Source organism: Prinia subflava, chromosome 16, assembly GCF_021018805.1.
Source record: "Prinia subflava isolate CZ2003 ecotype Zambia chromosome 16, Cam_Psub_1.2, whole genome shotgun sequence".
NCBI lineage: Eukaryota > Metazoa > Chordata > Aves > Passeriformes > Cisticolidae > Prinia > Prinia subflava.
Window position 1 is genome coordinate 8,511,629 of NC_086262.1, and position 16,285 is coordinate 8,527,913.

General features: G+C 42.9%; 1 long non-coding RNA gene across 3 annotated transcripts in view; it reads right to left on the reverse strand.

Moving 5' to 3' along the window:
- LOC134559244 (uncharacterized) overlaps positions 1-3,597 on the reverse strand; it is a 50,229-nt gene extending 46,632 nt beyond the window's left edge. For all 3 annotated transcript variants that reach the window (XR_010082491.1, XR_010082493.1, XR_010082492.1), the window contains exon 1: positions 3,434-3,597. This is a non-coding gene — a long non-coding RNA (uncharacterized LOC134559244). The remainder of the gene's footprint in view (positions 1-3,433) is intronic.
- Between the last annotated feature and the right edge of the window lie 12,688 nt (positions 3,598-16,285).

The following is a 16,285-nucleotide window of genomic DNA, read 5'->3' on the forward strand; positions in this document are numbered from 1 at the left end:
TAAATGTTTTTAATTGTGTGGAGTGACAGGTCTATCCAACAGAGAAGGCCAGGAACCCAGGGTCTCCCAGGGCTGTGTCCCTTCTCTCTGGTGCTGCCTGGTGAAGCACCAGCCTGTCCAACTCACAGCAAGCAGTGTTGGGCCAGATATTTTTTTTAACAGAGATTTTCTCATGAGTTGTCGCTTGTAGGTGAATCCTAACTGCTTGCTTCAATTGTTCCTTTTACCATAAACTGAAACATCTGGTCTGTTATAGAATATTCTGAGTTTATATTCAAGACATTTGGAAATCCAGCACGTTTTCACTCTCTGGAAAAGAGTAAAAACCAGCTCCCCAACATGCAGAATTTAGCAATTTGCGTATGAAATTAGGTTTTCATATCACATGAAATCAAGTTTTATTTTTCATTTTTAAATCCCACTTTCTTCACCCTGTATTCTCCCAAAGTCAGCCAAGACCGTGGGCCAGATACCCACAATGGTGAGTGATTATTCACCAAGCAACCCAGGGAAAGAAGGAAGCCTGGCAGGGTTGCAGGATATTGTGGGAGGCTGTAGATACCAACAGCTTTAAACAAGGTTCCAAGTGCTAAAAACAGTGAATTAATCTACATTAGTCTCCCTGCTTTACCAGCTAGACAGGTCATTTAAAGCTGCTGTATCTTCACACTACACTGCCGACAGCACTGGAGACATTTTCACAATTCATCCTGTAGAGCAGTACGCTCTAATTATTATTTCTTTTTCTTCTGCTTAGGGCTTTGCCCATTAGGTGGTGGGAAATCAAAAGGATATATGCAATGGTTATTCTGTCGTCTTCATAGCTCTTAAACTGCTTCTCCGGCTTATGTCAATGCGTAAGTAATTGTGCCAACATGTAAGTATTTATGTGCTTAACTAAAAAGGACATTAACAAAAGGAAGAATGCTGTTGTTTAGATGCCAGCTAGAGACGCTGTGGTCTGCAGACACTTTCCTGGTTTTTACAAGGAAAGGGTATTTCTTCTGATTTTAGATACCCTCCCCACATCACCAAACCCATGCGCTGCCATAACTGGCTCGTGCTGTGGTTCTCTCTCCTCAGAAATTCACCCTTATTCTATGTCATGGACCTGGTTTATGCTAACATGCAGACAGACAAACTGCAGATGGATCTACATTATCAGAACAGCCTTTTTCTCCCTGCATTCCCTCTCAACTCAAGCCAGGATGGCACTCGGTGGGACCTGTGGACGAGCAGCTCACCTCCTCTGCAGTCATAACACCTGGGCTGTGCATGCAGCAAACAAGAGGGAAACTGGCTTGGGAAATTTCCTGCCCACACAGCTCAAAGTCACCAACTGGGGCAACCTGCAGACTCAAACAAAAGCTGAATTCTTGTTTTCCCTCCTAAGGCCACTTAGCTCTCTCATGCGGGACACACCTTTTGTGCAATGTGCCCCTGGGGGCTGCAGTGATGGGTTAGCCAATCATACAGAGAGAGGAGGAATTTGACAAATGGATCGTTTTTGGTGCACTCTGCACTTTTGACTCATAAATTCCACGGAAAACAAGGTAAATGGAGCATAACTTATTAATGAACAGAGCCCTAAATATCAAATGATCTGCTGTGAATCATCAGCAGGAATTGCAGAGCCTTCACATCACGTTGGTTATCACATGCTGCAGCGGCTCAGCCATGGACAAACTCTGCAGACCGGTGTCAAGTCATACAAGATAATTTAGGAAATAACATCCTGCTTTCTGTAAAGCACGTTACAGAGAGGTTCTTGCCTGGCCTTCAGTCTGTGACCTCCAGAGACAGTGATCCTGCAAGCCTCACCTTGCACTGCAAGCCTGAAAGCACCATTGAGCCCATGATGAATTGTGAGCCTTGGGAAAGGCACATGAACCCTAAATCTCACCAGAAAGCTGGGAGAAATTCAGACAGTTCTGAGGAGGAACACCAATGAGATTTTTGTGTAGTGAGATAACTTAGGAGCAACAGCTTTCTATCCTGCACCACTTCTACTGATGGCTGAAAATGGACAATCCCTCCACGTTTGAAGGTTTATTAAGGTCCAGATTAAGCCTGAAAAACCACATTGACTATTCTGAGAGAGCACTACAGGGCAAGGTAAAAAAACATGAAGAACCTTCAATTTCCTCCTTTCTATAGGTGGTTTGGTTTTTCTGAGAGTTGAGAAAACATGAAAAAAAAAAGGAGGAAAGAACAAAGAAAGTCATGCACCCAAGCAACTCTTCTCAAATTATCTCTATGAGCCTGAGGGTCACTCTCAGAGACAGGAGTGAGCACACACAGACTGTTCATGGTCACAATGAAATACCTGATCTGGGCATTTTCCTCCCCACTGTTCTGGTTTGAATTAATGAGCTTGTTTCTATGCTTCTTGGTGTCCCTGTCGATGGCAGGGAGTTGGAAACAGGTGGTCTTTAAAGTCCCTTCCCAAATCATCCCATGATTCTTCTTTTACATTAACATGTCTGAATCTTCTGGAGTTAACTTTAGTGCTGTTTTCCAGTTTTCTTTCCTGTCTAATTTTTCCTTAAGAGTTTTCAAGCATTTCAGTACAAGTCTGCCTCCTGGAACTGAGCTGCAGTTACCTGTGTGCTGTGGAACTATCTTTACAGGTTTTTTTATTTGTATTGACAGAAGCAATAATGATAAAAAGCGTCCACTACTTTTAAAGGCCATTTCTCCCTGTATGTGTACAAATATGTCATCTTTCAACTGTCAGACCTCTAAATAGGCTTGAAGTGACTTTCTGCTGTAAATGCAGGGATGCAGGCTTCTCCTCTTTTTGCAGGGATGGCCTATCTGTACTTTCCTTTCTTTCCTACACTTTTGCACATTACCTTGTTCAAACAAACTGCCAGAATTTCAGCCAGCAGATAGCAATTAGTGCATAGAAGCAAAATGAACCACTACAGCTGGATGCTGTGCCATAGGCAAAAAAAATGCAATGGAAAGCTACTTTAGTTGAAATTGGTATTTAAAACACATTTCTATAAGAAGGCTACAAACCCACCCTCTAATTGAGTACCCATAAGGCTTCAGCTGCACCTGCCAGGTAGAGCAATTTTCTAGACTATTAAGTAAAGCAAAACCAGCAAGGCAGATTATTGCAATCTGACTGAAAAAGCAGCAAACTGATAAAAAAATTACCATTGAAGTCAACAGAAATAAGGACTTTCTACCTACAAAATGTGAACTCCTGTCAAAGGGAGCATCTTCCTAAGTCAGAACACAGTGACTCAAACCTACATATCCCCTTTACTGGTATAAAGGCATATTACTACTAATAATAAAATAATAAAATAATAATAAAAAACACAAAATAGAAGCCAGCACAAAGAATTGAGAGATTAGCAGCAATTAACTCAGCATAGAGACACTTTACTGCCCAATTTAATGATTTTTATACAACACTGACCTTAGGTAGGTCTCCCTTGAGATACTGTCACCACTAAAAAGAAAAAGGTCCTGCTCGTTTTGTCATTTTCAAGTGAATTCCTCCAAGGAGCCTAAGAAAATACACAGCATTTCCTTAGCTAGATTTGGCAGATGAGCAAGATGATGGGGAGGCAGCTGGGCAGTGGAGCAGAGAGTACTACAGAGATGATAGATAGTGTGGACATCTTGGCCTTGGCAGGCCAGAAACCTTGGGAACTGCAAATAGAAATGTAAGAGAGGAAGAGAAAAGCAACGTGGTGCTTTGTTTTAAGGAAGTCATGTAAGACTGCACCTACAAGCTTGTGGTTAAGCAATATTGCTAAGAAACATTAATAATGTGATTATTGCTTGGCAGAGGAAAATTTTACCTAAAGCTGTAAGAGTATACAAACTGAGCTTTGGAAACAATAGATGACTTCACAACTTCACAAGAAATGACTTCACAACAAACAACTTCTTTCTTGCACCTAAGCGGAGTCCCGTCCCTCAGTCACCAACACAAGATTTGTTGCTAATTCCCAGTATTGATGTGCTGAAAGTGTTCTCTGCTGGAAACATAAAGGAGCAAGGTGAGGCTAAAATTACTCATCTACTTGAATAATGTGTCCTGTTTACTTTGGTATCCCCTTCCACAACTGTCCCTGCCTTCAGCAGCATCGCCCTGACAGAAAGTAAAATGCTGTTAATGCATTAAATCGAACAGCGAGATTACACAGGCTGCCTCTCCAAGACAAAGTGTATTAACTGCTGATAAATTCCAGTTCTCCACAAAATTAGAATGAAAAAGTCGCTAGCCAATACTTTCAGGAAACAAATTACATCCCTAGAGCTATCCAGTACCTGTGCTCTGTTCACAGAACCCATTGAGAGCAAGAAGCTGGATGTCACAAGCAACTGCTCAGCTTACAGAGAAGAAACAAAGACTCAGGGAGACAATGTACTCCCAAACCCCAGCCAAAACTCTCTTTTCACAATATCTGTTACCCTCAAATACATCCCTCCTCTCGCACCTAAAGGAGATGTGTGCTTGTCCAGGGGCAGGGGGTTGGTGGAAGCCAGCATGTCAAGAAGAGGAAAAAAAAACCGCACAGAACCAACACCCCAAAACACAACTGACCTAACTGTGAGTAATCAATCATCTTACAGATCTCTTTGGAGGTGGCAAATTATCAGAGATGGCGCCAGGGACAGTTTGCCATTTTTCCTCATGTATATTTTGGTGATTTTGGGAGCAGTCAGGTGTGCAAAGATAGATCTCCCTGCTCCACTCCAGGGATTACCTTCATTCTTCATTTGCTAGATCACATCTAAAACACTAAAATGCAGATTTCAATGCCTGGATAGATGGGGACTGGTGAGAGCACTCCTAACAGAGGAATATGGCATTCCTCTCCACTTCCATTCAATATTGTCAAAGGTTTCACTGCTCAACACAACAAACAAACAAACATTGAAAAACAATATTACTTTTCTTCCCCCTTTTGTATATAGAATAATGGCTTTTCGACAAGCCAAATGGGAAACTGTGTTAATGTGTTTCCATGGGCAAAGCTTGAGAACCCTGTAAATTGCCTTGCCTAATGGACTTAGGAGTTCAGCTATCCATTCAGAAATTCCACACTCAACCAAATGGTTCAGTCCTCAGGAAGTGCACACACACAGAGTTCTGAGCTCTGTGGGTGTCATTATTTATGTCTGTATGATCTGATGGAGAAAATGTCATTAGGAATGAAGGGGGACCTGTATCCACCAACCCTCTGGCAGGAATGCGCTGAGAGCCCTTCTCACCCAGGGGACTGTGCAGATGCCCTGTCCTTCAGGGCTCCACACCATCTCTGTCAACACAGAAGAAACAGGGATCTAAAGCCCCTGCAGGCACCCTCATCTGGCTCTAAATATACTGTAATGACCAACAGCTGGAGTGCTTTTTTAAGCTATTAAAAGGAAAATCAACTCATTTAACTGTTTCCCCTGCCATGGGCAATGACTGCTCAGGACAAGGGTGAGGATGGACAGGCTTGTCCCTCACATGCCATTCCATGAACTCCTGTGCCTGTCAAGGCCACTGCTGAGCCAGGGAGCCTAATGAGAGCAGAGGTTGTGCTGGTTTGGGGGACGTGACCCCTGCAGAAGAGCAGTTCCTGGCATTAACACCTCTCACCACTCTGTAAGCTCTTTGCCTAGGAGGACACAGCCCAGATGAGAGCTTGTCCTCAGCCCAGGATGGTGGAGGGGAACAGCCCTGGCCACACTCATCTCTGCCTCAGGCAGCATCCCTCACTCCTGCATGATGGGGATGAGCTGAAGGTGAAATTTTCAATTTCCTGTGTCTGTTTTGGGGTTCAGAGCAAAGCACAGTCCAAAGGTGATGCTCTTCTCTCTGTTGCAATTTTTAAAATCCACTTTTATTTATTTATTAAGCACAAAAGTTGACATGAAAGCCCATGGACAGTCATTGTGGCTGGCACAGGCAGCCAGTTTGGGTTGGGATCTTCTCAGCTCTGTGCACAGCAGATGAGGGCATGAACTGGTGTCTGTAGGGGGCTGCTCCCCAGTCCCCTCCAGTCTCTGCTTCATGTGTGAGACTCAAGGAGATTTAGCACCACCCAGTGTCTTTGTCACACCGTGGGACAGCCAGGCACACTCCAGCCCTGATTCAGCCCAGCACATCCCAGCTGTGACCGTGCAGACAAATCCACCCAACAGCACAGTCTGCCTGCACTGTGGGAGAGGGGCATAAAGCACCAAACACCCCAGACTGTGAGATGGCTTTGGGAACCCTCAGAGTGCAGGAAAAACAGGGACATTTTGATCTGCATGCATGAATCCTCTAGGAAAAGAGTATAGAGGAAAGGAAAAAAAATAGGTGAGCTAACGTCCTTTGCAACTTTTGTAAAATATAAAATACATCAGAGAGAACAGATTCCAGGCCTGATTACTCCTGATTTACAGAAATGTGCAACCATGGGGACACATATGTTATGCTGATAATAAAATATACATGTCTGCAGCTGGGACCTACAGCACAACTAAAACATACTGAGAATACTCAAATCTTTTCCCTCCCGTGTACCTTAGTTCTTCAGAGGGATTTTTTTTCCACTCAAAATTGAAATGAAGGGGAAAAAAACCCACTTCTAGGATTAGATCCTAGAAAAACAGATTCCAGCTGGGAGCTCAAGCACCTGCAGAGAAGTATTTATAAATGAAAGGACTGACATGACTTTAAATACAGTGTCGTCAGAAACTTAATTATACAGCAGCAAGTCTCTAATTGGAAGTCGCAGAGCAATATATTGGCTTTGTCATGTGATTTGATACTCTCCAAACTGCTCTCCCAGGGTTGTTTGTGTTATCTGTCTCAGGTTTGAACAGCAGTGTTTGTTTGCAGGCTGTGGTGGGATTAGCCCTATTTATCTTCTTGGGCTTTGTTTCCTTGAACACAGACGGAATTCACACGGATTTGTTTCGGTGCTCCAGGAAATCCTTGGCTTTGCTTTACCCAGTCCACAGGCATGTTTGTGCTAGCTCAAGCTAAGTGTCTTGGGCACCCAAAAACTCTAAGTTCAAGTCAGCATGTGTATCCCATTAGCAAGAGGAGGGGAAAGAAACCACCCACCTGTGATAAATCAGCTTGAAAGTTCTAATACCTGTGTAGTTTTGCACTGAAACATTAATTTCTGTAATAACACTTTTTACAGAATAATTTATTTTAATGTGTTATAATTCCAAACTGAAAATAAATACTTCTAGAGAAAATCTCGAAAGAAATTACTGAAAGAGCTAAAAGTTCATCCTCAGTGCCCTCCACATAATCACATTTTCATCTGAGGGAATTTTGTAGATATAGTTATGCAACATCTTTTTCTTCCTTTGGACTGTCTTCGCTCCTGATCTCTGTCTAAAAATACAGTTATTTCAGTTTCCAAATTTAATTCTTGCTTTAAACTGAGTGCATATGATTTAAATATCATTCATGTTCCACCAGCTTGTGTTTTCTTAACCCAGGTGTCCTTCTGGTATCACTGACAAGTAGATACAAATATACCCATGGGGGTGGGATTTTCAAATTTGAAAAGAGCTCATTACATTCCTCACCTCTGTCTCACACCATATGACTCTTTAGGGCCTCCCAATTACCATGGAATCCCAGAGTGGTTTGGGTTGGAGGGGTCCCTCAGCCCATGCCACAGGCAGGGACACTTCCACTATCCAGCTTGCTCCAAGCCCCCTCCGACCTGGCCTGGAACAAACCCTCCCAGGGATGGGACACAGCTTCTCTGGGCAATGACCCATTGAAGGACAGTCAAAACAACATTAATCACAGCTATGGTTTTCCTGCATCACATCCTCTGACTGCTCAGCCTGATGCACCTCCTGCCTGGGGAGTCCTCCCAGGGTTTTCCCTCTGATTTTCCTGTCCTTCCCCTCCCCTCCTGCTCACCCCAGTGCAGAGCTCCCCAGCCAGGTCCAGCTGTGCTGCCTTGGCTCCCACTGTTCCCCTAACACCTGCAGGCTGGTGCCTGGAACACCGAGCCTGAAACAGGAGATTACAGAACTGTAATTACTTGAGCTGGAAGCTTCCAGCCCAGCTGATTTGTCCTGTCATTTAAAAATCTTCATGTTTCCAAACACTGCTGGCGGAGGTACAAACACGCAGCCCTCTGGCAGGGGTCCAGGCAGCACCGAGGATGCTGTGCTGCTCACAGCATCACAAGTGAGATTTTCCACGGCTAAAAAAAGACAACAGTGAAATTGATACTACCTTTTAACCTAGGGGTCATGAAAAGATGAGACAATATATTCACTCCACTTCAGGTAGCCTGAAGGAATGTGACCTTTTCCCTATCATTTGTAATCCAGACGGCTGAAATGAGCACCAAATCCAATTACGGTGTATTTTTATTTACCTAATCTACCAGCAGATGGCCTTTAATTTTAAATTTTCTTAATTTTGGAAATCTGTTCAATCAGAACTGGCAGCACAACTCACGTTCCCCTCCACAGGGAAGGGTTTAATGACAGCCCCATGCAAGCTGCCACTTGGTTATTGCCTTCCTGGGCCTCTGCTCATCAGACCCTTCCCTTGTAATTAGAGACATATATTTTCTTTGTCTTCCTATTGGATTATGAGGCATTTAAGGCAGGTGTCATCTTTCTGAGCTATGATTGTACAGTATCTAGCAAAAGCAGAGGCTAACCCTTCGCTGGAGCTCCTAATCACCACAGTAATGAAAATATTTCCTTTTCAAATGTAAATTGAAAACTCAGTTCTCCAGTACCTGGAATAACCAAAGGATAAATACCTCAAAATAGCAAAAATTGAGTTTAAAAGGCAGGTAATTTAGGCTGAGCAAAGTATGTTTTTATAGTTAATGTATAAAATTAAATCATTGAATGAAACCACGCTCCTTTGTTGTGTCAGTTTTACTAACCACATGCCCATGGAAAGGCTCAAGCTCATGGATCAAACTGGAAACATTTCCTTTTGTTTCATTTCCTATAATTCCTTAGGAACATTTTTGAATGGGATTCCCTGCCTGTCTCCTAGAGAAAACACTTAGTGCAGCCAAGGGTGGGTCAGAAACATCCCATCTGTCAGCTGCAGCATCTTCCAGCAGCTCAAGCCACCCAAAACACTGCAGCCTGCAGGGAGTCATTGAGTTGGAAAAGAACTTTGAGATGAAGTCAGATCCCCAGACAGACAGCAATAAATACCTTTCCCACTATCAACAGCTGCTGTGTGCCCAGGCTGGCTCCAACAGCCACTGGTGGGGGACACATTCACCACCCAGCCCTGCTCAGAGAGCCCAGGAGCTGCAGGAGCTGCTCAGCTGCCCTGCAGGGGATGAGCAGGCTCAGCCTTTTCTCCCTCCTGCCTTGCTCAGTGGAGCCCAGTTGAAATGAAGTGCTTTCACAAGTAAAATACTCAGGCCTCAACAAATCCCTATTTGCATAAACCTGTGGTTTTGCTAACCAAAAAATGTAGTATAAATTACTCAGACACACATTCCATTTTCCTCACCTTTTAGTAGAGCAAAACAATCTGTTTGTGGGTGATTCAAGTGAAATGCTTAATTATAAATAGCACTTGTACATATAATCCTTTTGGCTGGAATATTTTTATAGTGAAAATGAGCAAGACTTTAATAATGCTTTCAGTTACAAAACTTAATTAGGCCTGTTTCTCATTCCAGCTCAGGCCCTGTGCAATGATTGGGTGTAAATCTGCATTTACTCGATAGGGCCATGAAACACCAGAGAATGAGCCATGGGAAGGTGTGAGGCATCCAAGCTCCACTGGCTGCAGTGATGCTGTGAGGATGAGCACCTGCTGAGGATCTGTCCCCAACAAGATACAAGTGGTCCCTAGCAAAAATGAAAATTATACCCATTAATTTTATTTATGGAGAGCTAAAAGACACATTTTCTAAAGCCAAGTCTGCGTTCAGCAAATGAAATATGTGTAACTTGCCACCAATGTTATGGAAAGGTGGAGGAGAATGTTTATCAGTGTTGATAGGATTTTTTTCCTCCAGATATATCTACAAGGAGAGAGCATCTTCTACAGGAAATAGGATACAAGATATTAATTTTATGCTTAGTCTAATTGTCAGACATCCTGAGATGCTACCCAGTCCTGACAGCACTAATAAACTAAAGGGTTAACCCTTCTGTGATCAACCCCTTGGGAACCTCTTCCTTAATTTTTTAGGGAAGTATTTTAGACTCATACCTAAAGACTTGAGGTGTACATGTAGATGTTTGCCCTGTGCTAAAGCCATAACATACTAAGCAGGATGTGAAAGAATATTAAAGATACGCTGAATCAGCTAGACCTTGTGATTATACAAGATCCAAGACTACTTAAACCAAAGTCAAAACACAGCCAGCAGTGCAGCAACAGAAGTTAACTCAGGGTTAGCTCTGGGTTCAGATGCACCAACACATATTCTAATCAAAGAGGGTTTTACCCAAAAAGCAACCAGCAACAGCTTTGCACAGATTTTTGCCTCTAGCTCCTGGTTAAAAAAAAAAAAAAAAAAAAAAAAAAAAAAAAAAAAAAAAAAAAAAAAAGGAGTGATGTACTCTCTTAACTCTCTTAAAGTCATTCACCAAACTGGGTCTCATGAAGGAAATTAAATACTGGGGTTTGGGAGCTTTGCTGAAGCAGGGACTAATACCTGTCAGCTTAGACAAGCTTTAAACACATCATAAAGCACCCAGCAGCTTCAGATACAGAGTTCTGCTCTAGAAAACAGAAAGTACTGGAGGCAAATAATATTTTAAAAAATCAGTTCTCTAAACCAATGTATTTGTTAAATAGTCAGGTAAGTTAAACAAACAGAAAGACATATTGATGTGCTGATTTGTAAGGTAGGGAAAAATCCACCGTGTAGCAATTATACAGCTGGTCAATTTTAGGGAGAAACTTCATCTTTTTATTAAGAAAAAAGAATGCAATTATAACTTTGACATGAAACAATTTATCCCATTCTTGGTATTTCTTTCTGTTTGTTGGTTTAACGCCTCAAAATTATTTATCTTATTATTTACCTCTATGTTTATTTTTGAAGAACATCTTTTTGTGCCTTCAAGTCTCTTTACTTATTAGTTCTCTGGAGTTCATGTCCTATTTCATTATGTTTTAATCTTTACAGTTGTTAATTTGCATTTCATTTCCTGTTGTAGCAAAAAAATTACTAACGAAAAAGTGATTGTAAATATTAATACAAGTCAACTGATAGTCATCCAATAAAGCATTTTGCAGCAACAGCAATTTGCTATGTTTGAGGAAGAAAGTAGGAATTTAAACAGCTACAGAGACAAAGCAATTCAAGGTGAGGGCACAGCACCTTCTTAGAGGGGGAGACTGGGCTATTACAGAACAGTTCTTAAAATTAGCAACAACTTGCTGAAAAGAGAAACTGCCCAGAGAAAACCCAAGACCTATTGAGTAATCAGGTGTCTAAAGCACGTCAGAAGCTGGGCCACATACTCTTCACATCATCTAAGTGCAAGCAACTGCTTAACTAATGGCCACGACACTGACCTACAAAAACTTGGAAAACAGTAAACCAAGCAAAAACAAACAAAACAAAATAAAATCCTGCACCAGAAAAACCAACAAACCGAGTAGGTTCAGAGTCCTCCTCCACACACCTTCTCTTTCACCCCTGGCATTGCACCCCAGCACCTTCAGTTTTCACTTTGGGAGAGACACACTCAGCTCAGAGCAAGGGAAATAATCCTTTCAGCTCTCTCAGATCTGGGCCACTGTTCTGCAGGCTTTGAGCTTTGTTTTTGTTTCCCCAGGCCAGTTCCCCACCACGCTGCTCTGCAGGGACAGCTCAGTCACCAGCAGGAAAACTTCTTCCCCATCCCCAGAAGTGATGCCTGAGCACCAGTGGATTATATTGTTCTGACATTGGATAATTATCCTCATTAGATAAATAGAAGGCAGGATTGTAAATACATCTTAGTTTTTACGGAAGAAAGCGCTCAGTGACTCCTGATGTGTGAGCTGAGCCCCAGCTCCCCTTGGCTCCATCATTAACCTCCTGCAGATGCTGCAGAGGAGTTAGAAGGGAAGAGGCCAGCAGGAGCTGCTCATTAAAAAAGCTCCACAAAAGAGAAAATGAAAGCTCAGGGACTGCCGTTTGAACTTGCCTCTTGTAACTCTGCTTGTTGGCCTCAGACAAAGGCCCTGGCTGAGAAGGGGTTGACCCACAGAGATCCCCATGAACTGTATTTCCTGGCTGGGTTACTGTGCCACGTCCCCAGCACACAGCACAGTAAAGAAACAGCCACATGGAGTGTGACAGAGGGATTTTGAGCAGAGCCTTATAAAAGCTTGGTCCAGGCTTTCAGCTTCCCAGTGTTTGCAAGAGGATTGCCTCTAATACCTTTCACTTGTGACTTTGTAAAAGCTCTGCCAACTTGCAGCAAATTGCCCATCTAAAGCCATTTCTCTGAGCATCTCCTGTCCATGTGTCACAGCAACCTGCCATCCCAGACGTGCTGCCTGCAGGCAAAACATGACAGCTAGATGGACTTAATACTCATTAAAAAATAAATTTGGCTCTTTTTCATTATTTTCTTCTCCAGTTTCTCAGCTTTTCTGTGTTTCCACAATTGTTTTGGTAAGGACCTGTACCCATCACCACACTCAGGCCAGGGGAGCTCTGCAGCCACTGGCCAAAGGAGCTATGATCAGGACAAAATGTCCCTACTAAAATTCTGAGGTTCTTACAGGATTGATCCTTGCAATGAAAAATTAAGAGTTTAAACCTGGAAAAATAGAGCTTTTCTTGATAAGAAATTTGAGATAATTTACTTTATCATTAACTTAGAAAAACCTTGGAGTTGACCTTTTAGATGAGCACAGTCCTCAAGGAGTTCCCTCTTGCAGGAATAGGAAATAATTTCACAGGCGTTTCAACATCAAACTTACTCCATTAACTCCCCCTGCTTCCATGAGCGGGAGGAAAGGGAGGGTCAAAGTGGGCAGGGAAGAAGTCCTGCTCTCCTGCAAGCCATGGAAAAAGACAGAACTAATGTGCTCTGCCAGTGGTGCAATTTCCCCAAAGAACTGGGAAAAACTGAGATGGCACAACAGGGACAAGGGCAACCTCCCATCAGAAAAACCCATTATGTCTTTAAAGCAATTAAGATTGACAGCCACATAGTGAGAACTGCTGCTAATGAATTCAAATAAGGAAGCACCCAGGAATTAACTGGAATTTTGCAGCTGCAAGCTTCCAGCTGAGCAAAGTCAGCCTCACATCTGCCAGCTTCCTACAGATAATATTCCCTCCCTGCAAAACAGGATCTGTACCCAGCACATCTCCCAGATGGTCTGGCTTCCCCCAGTGCTTGTCCAGTGCTCCAGCCTGTCCCAAGGGCTGTCACTCAGCTTGAATTCTACCAGCCTTCTCATGGGACAGCCCGTGTGTACAAAGAGTCTCAGCAGCTTTAATGAATTTTCACATCCTTTAAAACAGATTATCATCTTCTTTCCACAGGAACTGAACAAACCCTCCTCTCGTTAGACAAAGTGCAGAGCAGTCTCTTTACACTCACTTGAGTTTTGCTGGGGTTTAGAGTGATGTAGCTGGAAGCAGGGAGGCTTTAGCTGACAGATAAAGTTTGGCAGAGCTGTCCCAGATTCTGCAGCAGCGGCTCTGATTCACATGTGAGAAAAACACACAAGAAAAAATGAATCAAAAAGGTAAAGGTATCAAACAAGATGAAACAACAACTAAACAGATACACCCATCCAAGGTTGAGGCAGAAAATCATCCCATCCCTGCTTTATGATCTCTGATCTGTGTTAGTTCTTCTTCTGCCCCTTCTTAAGCTCATTCAAGAAAACCTGGGACAAAGGAGGGTGCTGTAGTGCCATGCACAGACACAACACTGAGCAGGAAACCAAGGCCCCCTCTCGGACCAGCTTAAATGTTAACAGAATGCACAATATCCATCTTGATCACACTCCTTTTTTCTTTCTTCTTGCCTTCCTCTCTTTTTTCCTCCCTATTCAATCTGTTTCCATAGATCCTGGAAGCCTTGGAAACAACATGGGTTTTTAAGCTGCTGACAGCAGTCCTAATCCTTCTCACCCCCATCCTCCCTTTGTTTCCTGCTGGACTCAAAGCCATCCCTGACTGTTGTCACTTGTCTCGTTGTTGACTGCGGGTTCCCCAAGGCAACTTTCCTGACCTTTTACTGGGCTTAGTGAAGTCCTGGGTCATGACTAAGGCTTGAAATGCTAAGGTGCTCTCAACTAGAATAGGTTTCTGCAGTCATAACTTCCATCATAAGAAGCACCTATTTTGTAACCATCACAAAATTCTCCTTTTCCTCTCCTTGCTGTGTGATACTCTCATAGTGCAGGATTACACCTCATCAGTTGTTTTCTCTACTCAAGGTTAAACTCTAAGTGGTGCAGAAAGTTGAATTCCCTTTGAGCCATCTCCCTCTAAGCTGGTGGAATGATCCCCAGCAGATGGTGTGGTCACTGAGGTTGGTAGGAGGCAGCTGCAGCCCCTCCCCATCAATAACAGTCAGGCACGTGGCTCAACTTTGGCTCCCAAAACAATCATTAGTAATGATCCATCAAAAAGTTTTTTGATGAGTGAATGATAAAAGTAAACAGGACATGGTAATAATCAGACTTTATTTATAGCCAGGTAAAACACCGCTGTTGTCAATTTTACAAAGTGACTTTGAAGGAACTTTCTAAAGGGGATATTGAGAATGTTTCCCCCCCACACCTGCAAACAACCATAATCATTATTGATAGCATTTCTAGAATGGCAGGTACAGAGAAACAGAGACTGTTATTCTGTGTCAAAATTGGTTTATGGTGCCATATTTTTCCCTTGTTTAAGGCAGCACCACTCATTCACAACATTAAACAGTGTTATTTATGGACTTTAGCAGAGCTTACTACATTTAAATGTTTTAGGCATTTCATTTTTACAACATACCTTGTTCCAATATAATCAATGTGCTTTTTTCTCAGGCTACGATAGGAATGCAGTTTGTGTTTTATAGCAAAATCAATATAAGAATTAATGGGTGACGAACAAAGTAAATTGTAAAAAGTGCAGCGAGGTTGTGAGATCTCTTTTGCTGTATTGATTCCATTAGCATGAGGTTGCCCAGTTGTACACAGTTTCATATTTGATAAGCAAGCAGCAGACCTCATAGTCTGTGGAAGACAAAATGGGCGAAGTTCAGCACTGGAATAACTATGCCAAAGTCATTGAGGTTAAAGCAAGGATGGAGACGAGCCAAGGTGGCTGCTGAAACACAATGAACTTCAGAGGCAGCAGCCGTAAACATCAGATGGTCACAAACAGTGCCACTGACTTTTATTAAAGGCTGTGATACCTGAGAGATGACATTCTTGGCTGTTCTGTGCTGCTGGGTTATATGTCTTTCAATTAATTCCAAAAAATGATGAGAGGAGAATGCTACTCCCAAGGTTTTTTTGCTAGTAGATGAAAAACAACATTTTTTTAAAATGCATGAAACCTAGATTTCATGTTAGAGACAAGCAGGGAAGAGCTGTAGCAAGCTACAAGCAGTTTTACCTGGAAGAGATTTTTCCTTTCCTTTGACATCTTTTCACTTCTGAATTTTACTTACTCTTGACAAGGGTGCATGTGCTAGGGACTGGAAAGGTCTCCCTTGAAATATCCCTGGAGTCTCTCTCCCCACTGGGGACTCATAGCAAGGCTCATTCCCTGCTCTCCCACGAGCCAGGAGACAGAGGCACCCCAGCACCTCGTGTCTGGGTGTCCCCTGAGCAGAGCAGCAGCCCCCAGGGCACAAGGGATGGGTCCCAGCCCCATCCCTGCTGTCCCTCTGCTCTCCATCACCAGCAGCACAGGAATGCTCCTGCCAAGGCTTCCACCTCTGCAAAATACCTCTGCCCCTGCAGCACTCATACACTCAGGTCTGTGGAAAACTACCAGACTGGGATCAAACATCTCTCCAAGTGTCCAGTTGTCCTGGTTTCAGCTGGAGAAAAACTACTTCAGTCCCAGCCAATACCAGGACACCAGTTAACTCTGATTATTACTTCACACTCCGACTCTGTTTCTGTTTCACAATCTGTATCAACAAATTGCAGTGATGCCCTTCCACCCTGAAAAGCATCTATAATCATTCTTATTCCAAATAACAGATTAGATGCATCTGTTCATGTTGCTACATTACTTTTCAAAGCTGTGACCAAACAAAGCAATTACTGTTCAAATCAGGCTTTGGATACCTTCCACAACCAACAGTGAAGCATTCTGGGGTGCTGTGGCATGTTTCT